General features: G+C 46.9%; 1 protein-coding gene across 13 annotated transcripts in view; it reads left to right on the forward strand.

Annotated features, from left to right (window-relative positions):
• The window catches only part of INPP4A (inositol polyphosphate-4-phosphatase type I A), a 132,155-nt gene that overhangs the window by 39,076 nt on the left and 75,838 nt on the right, over positions 1 to 17,241 (forward strand). The window contains exon 2 of one of the 13 annotated variants that reach the window (XM_079111320.1): positions 10,950 to 11,022. The exons of the other annotated variants lie outside the window; for them this stretch is intronic. The gene's annotated coding sequence lies outside the window, so the exon portion shown is untranslated. The remainder of the gene's footprint in view (positions 1 to 10,949; positions 11,023 to 17,241) is intronic. 13 annotated transcript variants of the gene reach the window in all.

Consider the following 17,241-nt stretch of genomic DNA (forward strand, 5'->3'; position numbering starts at 1 on the left):
ATCAGGCTGGGCAGCAGTTCCTCAGAGTTGCCCAGAAAACTTGCAGTCTGGGTGGGGAAGAAGTCTATATCAGATGACTTTTCAATGTGGTGTTGGATTTCTGTGGAAAAGTTACATCCGAAGGAGTCTAGGAATAGAACATTCCTGGAAGGCCGGTTGCATAAGGCAAGGAAAGAGGTTCTGTAGGCACCCATGGCTACTTCTCAGATGTCTGATTGCCATACTGCTGATGACCTCCCCCTGGGACATGGGGTTGGGGAATCTGCCTGCTTTGACCTGGAGTATTACCTCCAACTTTATACCTGAGACCTCAGCCAGTGGCAGAAAGTGGGCATGGGCGAATCTGAAAGCAAACACCAACCCACAGATATGCCTTGATTGGCACCCAGGGAGACCAGAAATAGCTAAGTACTGTGGGAAATAAAGTATGGGTTACCATCCTTGCTCATTAAGAAAAGAAATTTTAAAAAGGAAAAACTAGTTGATTCAGAGCAAGGATTATTTAAAAAGTAAACTTCTTCATTTTAGAATAGTTTTGAATTTTCAGAAAAGCTGTACAGATAGTACAGAATTTCCCCATCCCCTCTAGCCCATTTTTCCTGATTGCAAACTTCTTAACACTAGTTAGTACTACTACTTGTGTACACTAGTCATAACTAAAATTGTTGCATTATTAACTAAAGTGCATATTTTCCTTAGATTTAGGTAGGTGTTTCTTTTTGTTTTTTGTATGTTTGTTTGTTTTTTAGCAGCTTATTGCCTAATGTGCTTTTCCAGTCCCAGGATCCAATCCTGGCCACCATGTTACATTTACTAGTCAAGTCTTGGTTATGACTGTTTCTCAGAATATCTTTGTCTTTGATGACCTTGATGGTGTTAAGGACAGATGTTCAGGTATTTGTAGAGTGCCCTTCAGTTTGGTTTTGTTTGTTTTTTTCCTAACATTAGACTGGGGTTATGGGGTTTGGGGAGGGAGACCATAAAGGGGAGACCATCCTTCTCATGACATCATAGCAAGAGTACCATTCCTTGACTTGCTCACTGGGCTGGTGGTGCTGTTGGGCGGGTATCTCCACCATGAAGTTGCAGCCCCTACTTTGCATGCTGTATTTCTGGGCAACTCTGAGAACTGCTGCCAGCCTGATCCAGAACCTTTTTGTATTCCACTCACAGCCCACATGGAAGGGTGGGGGGGTTATACTCCACTTGTTTGGGGGGGGTACCCCTGTCAATTATTTGGAATGCTCCTTAGGAGATTTGTCTCTACTGCACTACTGATCTATTGTCATTTGTATCAGTGTGACTCGTGGCTACTCACATTGTTTTGGGGAGTTGTCATCTAGTACTGTGTTATTTATTTCATTGCTCTCATTTTTCTGGCTTTGACCATTAGGAACTCTTTCATTTGGCCCCTGTGTGCCTTTGAAGTGCCCCCCTCATTGTGGGTTTTTTGGGTGTGTTTTCACGTCTTCCTTACTTTTTGATACTGTAAGAGACTCCAGGCTCATCTTGTGCATTTCTTGTCCAAGTCTAGACTTAGCCATTTCTCCTGAGAATCCTCCTTTCTTTTATTGAAGTATTGTCTTAGAGACTAAGATTTGGGCGTTAAGTGGCTAAAGGTACTGTAATTTCAATTTTTATGTTCACAACTGAGTAACAAAAGCAAAACACCTAAGTTGTAGCATTGGCGAGAAGTAACTGAAAACCCTCTGTTTGCCAGTTTCATACCCACTCCTTGGTCTCTGGGCACTCTTATAGTTGTGATCACTGTGTGCATCTTCTTCCAAGTTCCATACCTGGAATTGTCACTGTGGTAGTGATGCCACGTCCCCTCTGCTGGTCTTGAAGGACGTCCTGCTCCTTGCTCTCCTAGTCCTTTAATTGCTCTTGGTTAAATGCTAACCTGAGGAACAGCACCGAGGGAAAGAGTTTCAAACCCAGTGAGTTCCATCAACTGGAAGCAAGTGGGATCTCCTTGGAGAGGTTGCTTAAAACTGAAGTTCAAGGAAGGACTGAGAGAAGGCGTTGGAGCTGGCTCCTGCCGTGGGGTGGGGTGGGGAGGGTTGTGACTAAGGGAAGCCCGCATCCTACCTAAAGACTTGGGACTCTTGCTTTTCGTGTGCCCTCCTGTGTGTGTGACTTTAGCAGGAGACTGCAGTAGGAGCCTGCTGTCAAGTCTTCTCGGGGTGCTCCTGGCAGTAGCAAAATGAGGGCTGAGCAGTCTCAAAGAGGGGGCAGAACTCTTGATTGGTGGTGGTGTCAGACATACCCAAGCTCCCATGAACCATGGTACCCTGAAGGGGAATTCAGAAGCCAGTTCTGAAAGGAACATGGTCTTGAGTTTCAGGGGGAGCTAGGAGTCCAGGGAGGTGGATATTGAAATGCAGGATTGGGCCACAGGAGAAGGTCTTGGGCATCGCCCACTGGAAGGTTTTAGTGGACAGCATTGGCAAGGTTGGAAAGTAGTGGCACAGGCCCAGCACAGGCCTGGCCAGAAACTCTCCCTAGCTGGTAAAGAGAGACACCCCCACCATGCTGAGTGACGTGTAGGTCCTGGGATGCTGAAGTACCAAGTAGAAGCTGTCATTTATACAACATCTGTTGTCACCATTGGTGCCTGGAGTTCAGGGTCTTTCACCTTGGAGGTTCTGTGCTGGAGACACCCCCACCATGCTGAGTGACGTGTAGGTCCTGGGATGCTGAAGTACCAAGTAGAAGCTGTCATTTATACAACATCTGTTGTCACCATTGGTGCCTGGAGTTCAGGGTCTTTCACCTTGGAGGTTCTGTGCTGGAGTCCTGCGCTACTCGTTTCCTCTGACGATCCCATTTTGAGGGGGAATTCAACCCAATTGCTTTCTTTGTGGCATAACACAAAATGTGTTTTCTACCCTACAGTTATGGAGGTGTAATCATATCCGGGAGAGAGGTGGAGTGGGGCCATCTTTATTTTGTCTGAGACTGTCCTTGTATGATGTGGTATTTCATGTGGGATTTATGCATCCTCCCCTGTGCAGCCACAGAATTCTGATTGCCTTTCCTCTCCTTCCATGTGGAATTAACATCCTCATAGGATCTGTATGCTCATGAAGTGCAGTGGACAGTCTAGAAAGGCCTGGGGTGATGGAGCTTCTCCGGAACTTGTAACCTCAGAAGATATGGTGGCAGAGGCCATGGGGGGAGAAGTGGTCCAGTTCTGGCTGTGTTCCCAGAACATGTTCATAGGTCAGAGAGGGATGGAGAGACTGAGGAAGGGAAGGCTCCGTGTTCTGGGCATATCCCCCTGGAGAGCGGCGGTGCCATCTTACTGAGATGGAGAGGGCTGGGGATGCAGCAGGCTGGACACGGAGCAGCATGGCACTCTAAGGAAGCTGGGATTCTCCCTGCCAGGGCTGGTTTTCCTGCTGGTTTCCTTTTTCTGACTCGCTGCTTATCACACCGGAATCTCTAAAAGGAGATTCTTTCAGAAATCACACCCGACTCTAGAGCAGGGAGTCCTGTGTGAAGATATGACAGCCTGTATGGGAGGGCAGTGTCCTCACCCTGAGCCCTTCCCCTGTGTGGAGGTGGAGAGGAGCTTGGGGTTCTGGTGAGGAGCCAGTCTGCACTGGTCAGTATGTGAGGTACCTCGGAAGTGTCCACAGTCGGCTCCAGTCCTGACCTCTTTTTGTCCCCAAGGGGGATGCCTTCCTCCCTCTCCTGTTCTGTTTAAACTAGGACTCCAAGGCCACCCACCTGTGACCCAGGGCCTTCCTCCCTCTCCTGTTCTGTTTAAACTAGGACTCCAAGGCCACCCACCTGTGACCCAGGGCCTCTGAGTGGACAGGTCGGAATGTGGACCAGCTTTGCACATGTCTGCTGACAGTGGCCATAGCAAGGGGAGCAGGGAGAGGTGGTGACTGCCTGGTGTGTCCAGGTAACACTGAGGGCTTAAACAGTGCTTCCCAAATTAATAGTTTATAGTATGTGAACTTTTTGCTTAGAAAACAAAACACATTTCAAAGAAAATAAGCTTTTTAAATGATAGCTTCTTAATAGAAAAAAATGGGGGGGGGGATAAAATGAGGTTACTTTTCTTGATATTGATCAAGGGAAAAAAAAAAAAAAATCTAAACCCAAACTGGGTCATACAGACCATAGTAGGAACAATAAGTTCTATTTGTATCTAATTGCAGCCAAGACCCAGTTAATCAGAAACAAATTGTTTTTCCAAAAGTGGATGGGGGTGAGCTTTCCAGAGGATTTTCACATTGTGGGTAGTAACGAGTCAGATGGCAGATTTTTCTGAGTTTAGAGGAAGGTTTCTATTTTCAGTAACTGCCTCCCCTGAAAGGGCACTGCTCCCTGAGCTTGTAGCATGTAATGACTAAGTGGGACCCAGAGCTGGGCAGTGCCTGGGGAGAAAGCAACCCAGTGCCCTCAGGCCCCAGCCCTCACCTGGTGGCTGTTCTCTCTAAAGCATGTGCACACTCTCTTCTGGAAGATTTGGTTCCCAGGCTCCCAGCTGGAAGAAACAAGCACTGTAAAAGCTATGCACTAATGGCAGTAGAGTGAGACCATCTTAACAAGTAGATGTGAAAACTGAAAAGCCGCAGCAAGCCAAGCACATCTAACAGCGACTGGAGCAACCCCGTGCATCCCAAGAGAAGGCCTCTTTGTGTGCAATCACTCCTGAGCCATGTTCATCTTCCCCACGTGGCAAATGAGCCATCACTGGAACCTCAGGCAAGTGACCCTCTGCATACCAGTCATGGGCAGGATTGGATCTATACTGTATTGGGTGTGTCTTGTTCTGAGTAGTCCTCACAATCAGGGAGGAGTATAATACATTTTAGAACATTCCTCCTGGTTTGCTAAAAATTGCCACCCAAATTGTATTTCATGACCAAAGCAGCTGCCAGAAGTTTCCCTACTATAACATCTCAGTTTTCTGAAGGAACTGGCCCTTTGGTACGCTGTCCCTTGGAGGACCCTTGAATGGCCCTTTGTCATTCATTCCCATTTTACTCAGTCTGTCTTGCTCTCAGCTGGCTGAGGAGATCTCACAGGAGTGTGAGGGCAGGAATCTGGAGATTCAGGGGCCCTTTAGGTTTGACTGTTTTGTTTTGATGGTGAAAGTGGACACAGTCAGGTCCCGGACACAGTCAGGAAGCAGCTAGCTCTGGAATGGGCCACAGGGCCTGCATGAGGAGCACAACCCCGGGACCTTCTGGCATCAGTTTCATATCTGGAGAGACCCATCTGGGACATAGAATCCAGCTGTCGCTCGTATCCTGGAAAACGTAGCTGTAGTTTGCTGAGTTCTGACTTTGGACTTCATAGGTTATTGGAGGTTTTTATTTTATAGATAAGAGGTCTGGGGCTGGAGGGGGTCCAGGATCTAGTCCAAATCTGCAGTCCAATTCTCCTACCTGGCAGGGCAGAGTTGGCATTGGAGCCAGTATCTGTGATCTCTCCCCTGGTATTATGAGTCAGTGGCTTTATCCCAGAGCTTCAACCTGAGGGACCCCAGTCACTCACCCTACCAGCTGCCTATCAGGTGGAGATGGTTGACTGGTGTCTTCACATTCCCAGTTCCCTTCTCATCTGGATTCTGAGAATACCATCTGCTGCCCTCAGGGGCTGGGCAATACTCGGTGACCTCCAAGAGCATGCTGGTAACTCCCTTTCTCCCAGGCTGCATACCTGAGCCTGTTGCTAATTGGGAGAGGTAATTGGATTTTGATTGGAACCTTGTTGGCCTTTTCAGGTGAGTGGCCCACAATGAAACGAGCCCCCTATGTGCAGAGGAGTTCCCTGTTGGGGTTAACTATGAGGATATGTGTGGGACTTGTTTACCCAGCCGCCTGATGTTCTGTGATCACACACCTCTCATGGTGGCAAATTTTCCTTACATTTTACAAGTTACCTGCTGAATAGAGTTTATGTCTGGGTGACTTTTTTTTTTTTTTAAACAAAAATAATGTCTTTTTAAAGACCTGGTTTAGTTCCTACTGGGAGAAGTTTCTTCATAGCATATACAGTTCATATTCTGCTGGTTAATACCAGCTTTCTTAACATGGAATATTAGGCTGAAAGGAATTTTGCATATATTTTGTCAATCAAGAATAAAGAAACTAGAATGAATTTTGTTGGAGTCTGCTTCTGGAATGGTGGTGTTACGAACTCTGTGAATCTGTTCCTCAGTGAAACAGCAGAAACAGGGAAAATTATTTTAAGAAAACACTCAAAGTCTCTGGAAAGTGTCCTGAAGCATGTAGCAATTGGAGAAATATCTGTTTGTGACATCTACTAAATCTCAGTAAGTTGGACAGGAGTTTGTGGCAACTGAGCCCACCCACTCCTTCCCTCCCCCACCGCAGCCTGCGGCCCAGCTCAGCGTGATGGGGTATGGTTGTGAAGACAGGGCCTTTCCCAGGTTCCCGCCAAGGAGGAAGTTTTCACCCCAGGAGTGGAAGGCTGTCAGCATTTTTCATCCCACCCCCAAAATTCTAGGCCACAGAGGCCCCAGCCCCTCCTAACAGGGCAGAAGCCCCAAATGCCATCTGTCACCCCAGCCTTGCAAGCCAAGGAAACCAAAGGCTCCCACCCCCATACAACACCCAGCTTGTGAATTAGAAGTGTCACTGTGAGAGAAGCAGGCCACTCCCTGCTCCCACCTCTAGAGGAGCAGTTCAGATTTTGACCAGGTAGGAGAGATAGGCTGTGAAAACAGAAAGCTCTGGAGCTCTCCTCTAGGGTATCAGCTTAATTTATAACAGTGTGGGGAAATTCAAGCCTCAGGGTGCTCTAACAAAAGAAAAAATAAATGTGTATGTATAGATAGCTGAATCGATTGGTTAGTTGATTTTGGTGGCAAGCAATTAAGAGGCTGGTAGCTCCATGAAAGCAGTAGGCAGAACAAGAGACGGCCAGGGAAAGAGGCAGTGAGGACGAGACATGCTGGGGTCAGGACAAACCTCAAACACTGACATCAAAAACTACCCCTGCCAAAGACCCAGATTTAATTAGATCAGATCGTAGAGCAATTTATGTCCCAGCCTTGTCTAAAATAGAGCGCAGAGCAGCCAGCCAGAAATTAGTTGGGCCTAGCAGCTGGGTGTGGCAGTGTCAGAGGCAGGCAGCCTAACAGAGTGATCAGGAGAGTACTGTCAGGAAGAGCCCAGATCAAACCAGTCACCCAGAGAGACTGTTGTGTATGCTCAAGGCTGTGCCCTACAAGGAACAACTGTACAGAGCGCATGCTACATGGTGGAGGTTGGGGTCGGTTTCACCAGATGAGCCCAGCCAGGTCGCTGAAGAAACAAAAGCACATCTCCTCTCCTGGCGGAGAGGGGATCAGTGCCTAGAGCTTCCACTTGTTCAGTTTTGAACATAAAATTATATGCAGAGAAGTAGGAAAGTAAGACAGGAAGACTAGGAGGTAACAGAAGAGCCCAAGAGAGGGCTGAGATGTTGGTGTTAAAGGCTTCAAAGAACTAAAGGGAATCATCCTTAAAGAAGTAGAGGATGAGGTCATCATCTCACCAAATAGAGTATCAATGAGTCGATTGAAAAAAAAAAAAAAACAAGGGAAATTCTGGAGTCAAAAAGTTATAATAACTAAAGGGAGAATTCACTAGAGGGACACAACACTAGATGTTAACTGTGTGAAGAAAGAATCAGTGAATTTGGAGGTAGACTAGTAGAGATTATGCAATCCAAAATGACAGGGGAAAGAAAGAATGAAGAAAATGAACAGAGTCTCAGAGAAGTGTACTATTCAGTGAAGCACACTAGCAAGTGTAATGGAAGTATTAGAAGGAGAAGGGAGAAAGAAAGAAAGAAAAAGCAACAAGCAAAGATACTAGAATAAATAACAGGCCAGACACAGTGGTGCACGCCTGTAGTCCTAGCTGCTCTGGAGGCTCAGGCAGGAGGATTCAAAGTTTGAGGCCATCCTGGGTGACTTTGGCAGACCCTGTCTCAAAATAAAAAGGGCTGGGGATGTAGCCCAGTGATAGCGCACCCCTGGGTTCCAGTCCAGTACTGCAAAAAAAAAAAAAAAAAAAAAAAAAACTGGTGAAAAACATGTATGTACACATTCAGGAAACTGAGTGAACTCCAAGGAGGTTAAACTCCAAACGACTGACCTGCAGGCACGACAGTAAAGTGTTGAGACAAGGAGAAAATTCTGAAAGCCATATGAGACAAGTGACTCACCCTGTAGGTCACAAGAGCCTGACCTCTCGTTAGGTACAGTAGGCCCGGAAGGCAGTGGGACAGCAGGGTGCTGAAAGAAAAACAGAACGAAAATCTGCCACCCAAGAATCTTACATCCCCCAAACATCTTCCAAACATGAAGGTGAACTAAAGACATTTTCAGATTTCAAAAACAAAGAACTAGAGAATTTGTTGTTAACTTACAGGAAATACTAAAGGAGCTTCTTTAGGCCAAAAGCAGATGACCACAGATGTTATTTTAAATTCAGATGAGAAAGCAAAGACTGCCAGTCAAGGTAATTATGAAATTATAAATGTGTAATTCTTTTCCTTTCCTCCGTTAACTGATTTCTAAGTGTGGTTTTAGAAAATAATACGTACATGATTACGTTGCTGTCCTGTGACGTTGAGCAATGGGCACGCCTGGCAGTGGAGCACAGAGGAGGCTGGCAGATGGAGCAGAGCTGTGTTGAGGAGCACATCCTTGGGGACAGGCGGGGCAGGCTGGTAAACTGACTCTAGCTTCACGCCCGCCTCCTCTTTAAAGACAGCGCTGGACACAGTGGCAGTTTTGCCAGCGTGCGGGGGTTTTGACATGTGTAACACTGATAGACGGGAAGGGGAAGTGGCACTAGACTGCACAGGAGTCACATCCCTGTGTCCCCCCGGGGGTTGTGTGAGTGGATAATGAGAGGTTACGCGGGAAAATACCCGGACTCCATCATGTGCGCCTACAAATATGTCACGGCAAATCCCTCTGTTCTGTATAAACATAATGCCTCATTACAAATATGGAAAAAATTTTAAAAAAGAAAATATCCAGTGAATGAAAAGGAAAGCCATTCACAGGGAAGAAAGAACAAAAAGTCAATTCCCTTACCACCCCAAAGGGGTTCTGTCAAAATGCTTCACTGCGTTTTACAGATTCTGCTGGAAGAGAAATTCCATCAGGCTTCTGGATGGAGCCCTCAGCCATCTCTGCTTGTTCTGCGTCTGTTTTTCCAAGTGTGTTTGGAGTGTGCTCGAGAACACGTGTACACCCGCCCAGGTTGTGAGGAGGAAGGGAAGAGCTGTGCCCTGAGCAAGGCTCAGTCTGGGGCTGCGTCCTGGTTCCACGCGGGTCACTTTTCCCTCCGTGACCCTGGGTCTCAAGTGCCACCCTGGGCATTGAGTGAGATAATGACAGGGAAGTGCTTGAGGCCAGCTCTGCCTCCTCCACACCCCTTGGGCGATGGACTGGAGCAGTGCTTTGGAGGACAGCTGGCAGGTGGAATGCACTCGGCATGTTGGTGTGACCGACTCGTGTCCGCCCCAGGTCTCAGGTTGATGGCCTGTCCCCCACTGTGACTGTACTTGAAGGAAGGGTCTATAAAGGGGTGATTGAGGTTAAGTGAGGTCATAAGGGGAGAGAGAAGACGGCTGGAGGACACAGCAGGAGGCGCTGTTGGCTGGCTCCTGGCCCCTGGGCTTGCAGGCGCCAGACCATGAGAAGGTAAGCGTCTTGCCTCTGAGCACATTGTTAAGGCAGCCAGAGTAACGACCACTTGTCAAACGTGGAGACTCGCTCTTCTTTCTCATATCCACCAGTCACTGCCAAGCAACTGGGAGAGCAGCCCCACTTAGAATTGTAAAAGTGGAGGCCAGGAAGGTGTAATTAATACAGAATGGCTGTCTTGGAGGTTGTCTTCTCTCTGCGCTTTGTCCAGTCTGTTTGCCGCCTGTCCACCTGCTGTGGGGTCTGGCTGACGTGCATAGTGGCCCATGGGAACAGGCTGGCATGTCAGCAGCCATCCCCAAAATGCCAGGTCTGCTTTGGGTTTTGACCCCTTCCCTCTCCCTGCTGCCCCAGCGTTGGTGGCCTTTGGGTGTTTTCAGAACTGCTTTGCCCTTTCTCTCTTATCCACTCCTTGGGTATAAGGTTTGATCCTCTCTGCAGCCTTTTTTAAGATCTGCAGAATGCTATATTTACTTGACTTTATTTGAAATTTTAAGGCTTTTTCTTAATGTTGTTCCAAGTGATCTGATGAAGGCAGAACTCCAGAATTTATGCCTTAAAAGGCTGAACCTCTGATGTGTTTGGAGGCTTTCTTCTGACTATATAGGGCAGGGCAGCTAAAAACCCCTTTGGAATTAGTGTCAGAAAACCCCCCCTTTAATTAATAAACTTGTGTTTTAGATTCGCAGCAAAATTGAGGGGAAAGTAGGGAGATTCCCACATCCCCTGACTCCACAGTCTGTCTCAGTAGTGTTCATGAGGAAAAGACGAGGAGATTGCGGTTTAAATAGCAAGGTTGGATTTGTCAGGCTACCCATCCCAGTCTGCTGTAGGAATGTGGGCCCAGTGAAGCCACAGGAGATGTCACCAGCAGGATCAGATCTAATCTGGGCAGTTGTTTCCACTGCTCACACCTCAGGCTGTCATTCTCCAGAAATAATGTGTCATTTGAGATTTAAATCCTAACACCCACCCCAAGTCCTATCTCATTTGACCCTTGGCAAGGCCTGGAATCATTAAATTTAACTTAGTGACTTGTGGTCTACAAAACCCTCACATGCACTTTCTTTTTAAAAGTTTTTTTTAGTTGTAGGGGGACATAATACCTTTATTTAATTAATTTATTTTATATGGTGCTGAGGATCGAACCCAGTGCCTCCCACAGGCTAGGCGAACGCTCTACCTCTGAGCCACAGTCCCAGCCCATATTCACTTTGAGATTTTCAGCAAACCTTTTGTTTGTTTTTTGCAGTACTGGAATGGAACCCAGGTATAGGCAAGTGCTCTACCACTGAGCTACATCCCTCTTCCAGCAAAGCTTGCAGGTAGGAATATCTTTCCCACTTTATGGCAGTGGCCGTGGACTCAGAGTCCATCTGTGACTCTGAGTCCAGCTGGTTGAGAGTCGGGATGGAGGCAGGGATGGCACTGGCTCCATGAGATTCTCCAGGCCCAGTGTTTGCTAAAGGGCAGATCCGCTGTTAAAAGCCGTTTAGTGGTACTTGTTAGAGCTTGGTAAGGACAGTGTTTTTCAGGGCCATCTCAATATGTTCAGGGAAACTGCAACAGGATCTTGTTTAGGGAGAGAGATTAGGCCCAGTTTCAATTACAGAGGGCAAGTAGAAGTGTATAGCCAAAGAGCAGGGTGGGGATCAGTGGAAACATCAGGGGCCAGGGGGATTCTGACTAAACTGGCCTAACCAGATTCTTACTGAAGACAGGCCAGAGTGACCAGTCATGTACTGGGGGCGGGTGGTGGAGGTGGTGGTGGTGAGGGATGATGATCAGATATCAGTGGTGGGAGGTTCTTGCTAAACTGCCTTAGCAGGGCTCTTGACTAAACCTGGACTTTATAAGGTAGTGAGTGCACAGATGGGCCTAGAAGAAGGTTCAGGAGCCTATGTTTGGCCAAGCAGAGAATCTTTATTCCTGGTGGGATAGCGGCAAGCTTTAGATTTGAGTAGTTAAGTATAAATACACTAAATATTTAGCTAGTTGAAAATATCTCATGTAGTTTGTTAAAAAATTATTTGAAGAAAAACTCATGAGCCGCAGTATAAATCAGGTAGAAGCAGTGGCTCCTTGGGTGCCCATAGTTCAGGAAGTGCTGTGGTACCCATGCCAGCTCTGGGAGATAACAGCATGGAAGACCATGTCCTGTCTCAGCCTTGCTGGTTGTGCTCAGAATGATTGGGGACAAGCTACCCCTGTTCTCTGAACATTGATGTCCTCATTGAGACTTGGGGTAATGATTTTCTGTGGTGGCCAGGCCTTGTTGTAAGGAACAAATGATAAAACAGAGTGAACACAATTGACAGCGTTTTTGCATACTTCACCAGTGTAGCACGATAGGTTGGGCAGGTGGTACTGGCACACTGGGCTGCCCGGAGTGTGATCTGCCTGAGGTTGGTGGCTCAGTGAAGACCTGAAGCAGGCCAGGAGCCCAGGGGCTCTGTTTCTCTGCCTCTCATTTGTGGTAGATAAATGTGCCCTGTGCTGCCAAGCGGAGCGGTGCTGTTAGGATGCTTGGCTCCGTGCAGAGTAGCTCAGGCTAATCTGTGACCTCATTCATCTTCATGCAGCACGCCCACACCCTCCCCACCAGTGTTCTGGAATGATGTGAGTGTGTTCACCCCGCCCGAGGAGTAGACAGCTGCTTCCAAGAGCCTGTCTCTCACTGAGCTCCAGGTATCCAGCCAGGTGATTGTCTAGGGTGTTAGGCATACCTGTGTTCTCCAGAGAGAGCATGCGTGCATTCCTCCCGGGGGGGGGGGGGGGGGGGGTGTTCAGCCAGCCTGGCCCCGCCCTCAGTGTCCTGGCCTGTGCCTCAGGAGGCGGGGCCTCAAGTGGGCTGATGAAGGAGAGGCCTAAGGGGCTTGCAGGATATACCTGCTCCATTCTGCTTTCCAGTTTTTAGTTTTTCTGCAGGTTTCTTCTAATGAGAGATGGCAACAGTTCTAAAAAATGAATTTTGAAGACACATTTCCTTTGATCCCTTTATTACCCAACTGCTAAGAATATTTACAATACCATGTAAAAACCTAAGTATAGGTTTTAATTAGCTTCCACTGTCTTGGTGATGGTGATATTACATGTGCTATGTGACAGGGAGGCACTTTGTGGGGTCTTTGTTCTCAGTGCATTCTCTTTCAGAATTCAACTGCAAATTTTTGAGAAAAAGAAGTAATGGCTAAAGTACATCTTGACATTTTCTTAGGATTACACAGGATGCATTCACATTCTCTTCAGGAACAAAAGCATAACTAGCTTAGGACTCTTTCTGGAATAAGGCCACAGTGAAAGAAAGGGGAGCTAGCTCTAGCAGCTTTCCGGAGCAGTCTCACTTCTGCACTGCATGGGAGAGGTCACTGGGGAGGTCTAGCGCCAAGACAAAATATGGCCCTGGTATAAAGTTTTGCTAATGAACTTGAAATTACTTGGCTTTTTGGGTTACCAGGTGGTTTTAGTTTCTTTTGTTGTTGAGTTTTATTTTATATTTGCTGAATAATGCATCCTTCAGAACTGGTGGGCATGGCCTGACTTTAGGTTTCCTTGTGCTGATGCCAAACTAATCTTTGGAATCCCTGCAGACCTGCTGGGCTGAGGGAGTTGCCCTTTGTGTGATGGTTGTAAATGTTTGTTCTTTCTCGGCAGGTGCATCTTGACCCAGCCTTACTGGGCCTGAGCACAGGCCACTCTTTGCTCTGCTGGTGAGGAATGATGCTCATTGCAATCCCTGTAGATTAGGCAGGTTCCTTCCAGTTTGGACCAAGTGAGCAAGAGGTTTGTTCTCCTTCCTCTCCTTCCCCTTCTTCCTCCTTTGTTTCCTTTTTCTTTCTTTTTTTTTTAAATAAGAATACAGAGCACTGTTCTTTCAGGGTCTTTACCAACGAGTTCCACCCAACAATAGATGGTTAAAACAGTATTCCATTTTTACATCTAAAGCAAGTATAATATACCACTTTGCTAGAGAGCTATTTATAGTTCAGCATGCAGAATGTGTGACTCAGTATTTCCAAGGTACTTAGAGGACCAAGACATCTCTCCTCGACATTGATTTGTTGGTGAGTAGGCTAGAAACAGAATTGGCTGGTGCTGCCCACCGGAAGGCCTTGGGCAGGTCGTCCCTAGCCTCCTGGCTTCCTGCCTTGACTCAAAAATAACTGTCTTCCCAGCATTTCATTGATCTGTGGTTGCTGCTTTGCATTTGGAGCCCTTTACAGAATTTTGTTGCTCCTTAGAAAATGTATTTTCTCTTGAAGCCAACTTCTACATTTGTGAATTAGAAAATAAGCTTTCTTAATGATGATAAAAATAAATCAGACCTATGCAACTCAAGTCACCTGAAACACAGGAACTTTCAAATTATTATTGTTCTGCTCTTTCAGTGGTGATCTAGGAGGAAATGATGTATTTGGAGTGAATCTGTGCCTTGCGGGCTCGTGTGCATCCTGCTGCAGGTGCCAGAGCTGGAACGGATGGAGATCAGCTGGAGCAATGCACAGACACCAGTATTTGCGATCAGCTGGAGACCATCTTCCATAAGGTCCAGGAGCTGTGACTTCCCTTTGTTTTCCAAAGTTCCATTGCCTGGATTTAAAGTCTTGAATTAGTAATTCGCTTTCTAGTAAACAAAGCTGAAACCTGACTGCATGCTTCAGTGACCAGTTTAAATCAGAATGTGGAGCTGCCCATTCCGAGAGATCTTGAGTTGCGCCAAGTGAGCCAGTTAGTCAGCTTTCTGTCATTGGGACAAAGTACCTGAAACGAGTAATTTGAAGGAGGAAAGATTTCTCTTGGCTCATAGTTTCAGAGGTTCGTGTTTACTTGACCCTGTTGTTTTAGGACCATGGTGAGATAGCACATCGTGGTGGAAGCGTGAACGAGAGAAAACCTGGTCACCACATGACAGCTAGGAAACAAGAGAGACAGGAGGAGTCAGGGTCCTATTGTCCCCTTCAAGAGCGTGCTCCTGACCACCCAGCCTCCTTCTAGGCCCCATCTTCTAAGGGTTCCACCACTTCCCGATAGTGTCACACATGGGTGAACAGTGTTTATTAACATATGGGCCCTTGGGAGACATTTAGGATCCAAGCAGCTGGATCTGACCAGCCACTCTGGGAGCTAGTGAGATGCTTTGCTCCTCTGTCAAACATGAGCTTTGTTCTTAAGTTTGGGGAGAAGTACTAGTGAAGGCTTTGGGACTGATGTGTCTCACGAGTGACTGACCTTGGTCAAGGCCCACACTGGCCTGCCATTTTTACATGGCCTGCACTGCCCTTGCAGTTGAACTGGATTACTCCCTGTGGTGCTTCCCTTTTTAAACTTCTTGACCATTGAGATTTTTGTATGGAGAACAGGGTGCGGGCTTCATTCTTGAACTGTGGAATATGTGTCACCAGTGTGAATCAAGGACAACATGGTGACTGTTTCTCAAAACACCTGGATACATCATCACTTGCCAAACTAGGATGTTTTCTAGTAAATGAGTAGAACCTGCTGGGACCCATAAGAGAAGGAAATTACAAGTACTGGTACAAAAATAACAAAGGGTCCCTGCTCATAGAGCCAGCCTGTCACCACAGAAACCCTGTCTTGAGTTGCAGCTTACTGATTCACAGTGTGTGGGGCGCTTACCCATTCTGTTTTCCCATCGAAATATCTTGTTTCTGTGCAGTACTTACCTAAGTGTTGACTCCTTTTTTTTTTTTTTTTTTTTTTTTTGCCTTTTCACTTTACTGTAAGTTTGTATTGTTGGCTAGGTTTATCTCAGTCCTGTTCACAAAGTTTTTGTTTTTTAAAAATTTTGTTTTGAAATATTTTTGACAAAAACATTAACTCTTTTTTCAAGGAGCTTAGTTTCAGCCCAGGACAAGGAAACCAACATGAAGGATACAAAGAAGCTGCTCTCACCCTGAAGTGCTCTTTGCCTTCTCAAGGAAGATCCACTTCCCCTTGGTATCTGTGTCACCTAATGTGAAGGCTGGAGATCGGGTCAGAGCCTGAGTAACCACAGGGGACACTTGTAAAGATGATGGGTGGGGAAAGGGAGGGGAATATCATTTAGTGTGTGTTGAATCTGAAATGTTTTCTTCCAGGAGTTCCTGAAAGGGATGGAAGGAAGAAAATAATAGTCCAGTAAATAATTTAAGGCAAAAATAATAGATGTGAACATTTTTAAAAAATCAAGAATCTCCAGAAGTGAAGATGATTGTGCCTTTTATAAGCACTTGGTTGTAACTTGAATTAATGTGCTCTGTGCTCTGTTTTGTATATGAGAAAGAGCACTGGACTAGTAAGGCCTGACTTCTCTCTGCAGCTGTGACCTTGAGGGATCCCTCTATCCTGGAGAGCCTGGCTGCCAGGTGTTAACTCAAAAATCTCCATCCCTTGTTGCCCAGCCTTGCGGTGAGAGGACCAACGATCAAGGGATGTGGAAGACATCTGCAGGATGTGTCATGGTGCTCACACATACGCTTCCTCCCCAGGGAGGATCACTACCCAAGGAGATGTCTGGGCAGGGAGACCAGATGAAGGCACGCAAGTGACCAGAAGGCATTGCCGGCTTGGCACCTCTTGGTCTCCTGTGGGTTGGAAACATGGAGAAACGACCCTTTGGCATATACCAGCAGCAGACACTGATAAGCCCTGGAGGAGCACAGTGCTGTGAACCGACTGAGGGTGGGATGGCGGCTGCTCTTCACAGGCCTAAGCTGAGTGCGGGCGCCATCTTGAGTTTGGCATCTACAACGGCCCGCAGCGGAAGCCTTCTGCTAGATGGGGCAAGTGTCAAGGAGAGGGGACCAGTGTTTTCAGAGTTGTGCCATATTTTGTTCTGTAACTCTCTTGATTTTGAAGGAGAAAGGTGACACACTGAAGTGTCTGCCACCTGGGATTCTTTGACTCCCTGTTCCTAGTCCAGGGAGGGGTGTAGCTGCATCCTGCTCAACAGCTCGCAGGAAGTGGCTGGCCACAGTTGCTTTAACCAAATAGCTTCTGGGTGGATTCTAAAGGGCCAGAATGGCCTCAGGCAGGGTGTGGATGAAGTAGGGGTGTAGCAGAAGAGGCCTTCTGGTGTCAGTCCAGTTCGTGTTCCTGTGACGCCCCATACAGCAGCCCCCTCTGCCACATTAAAGTAATGGAAACCAGAGTTCATTCGTGTTGGGGTTTTGTTTGCCGTTAATTTATAGGCCTCTTTTAGTAGTTTAAGAGCTCTAAACAGGAAGAGTTTGTTCCTAATTCTGTGTTTATGTAATGTATTATAAACAATATAAAAAACTTCTAGTTGACCCTGGAACTTCTTCGACTTGTTACAGTCTAAGAAACTCTTGCTGTAGGCAAGTCTCAATTGGCTGCTACTAGAAGTTGAGATGAATTGAGGTGATTCTGTCTATACTCCTCATTCCTTTGCAGGAAACCTTTCATCCAAGCTCCTGGGCAGTGTGGGAGCCCTGGTGCTCCAATAGGACCCCCGCCTTCCAGCCACGGGCACCTGGCTTGAGCTGAGCCCTTCGATTCCCTTTTCTGGAGAGACCTGGGAGAGA

This window comes from Sciurus vulgaris (assembly GCF_902686455.1).
Source record: "Sciurus vulgaris genome assembly, chromosome: 14".
NCBI lineage: Eukaryota > Metazoa > Chordata > Mammalia > Rodentia > Sciuridae > Sciurus > Sciurus vulgaris.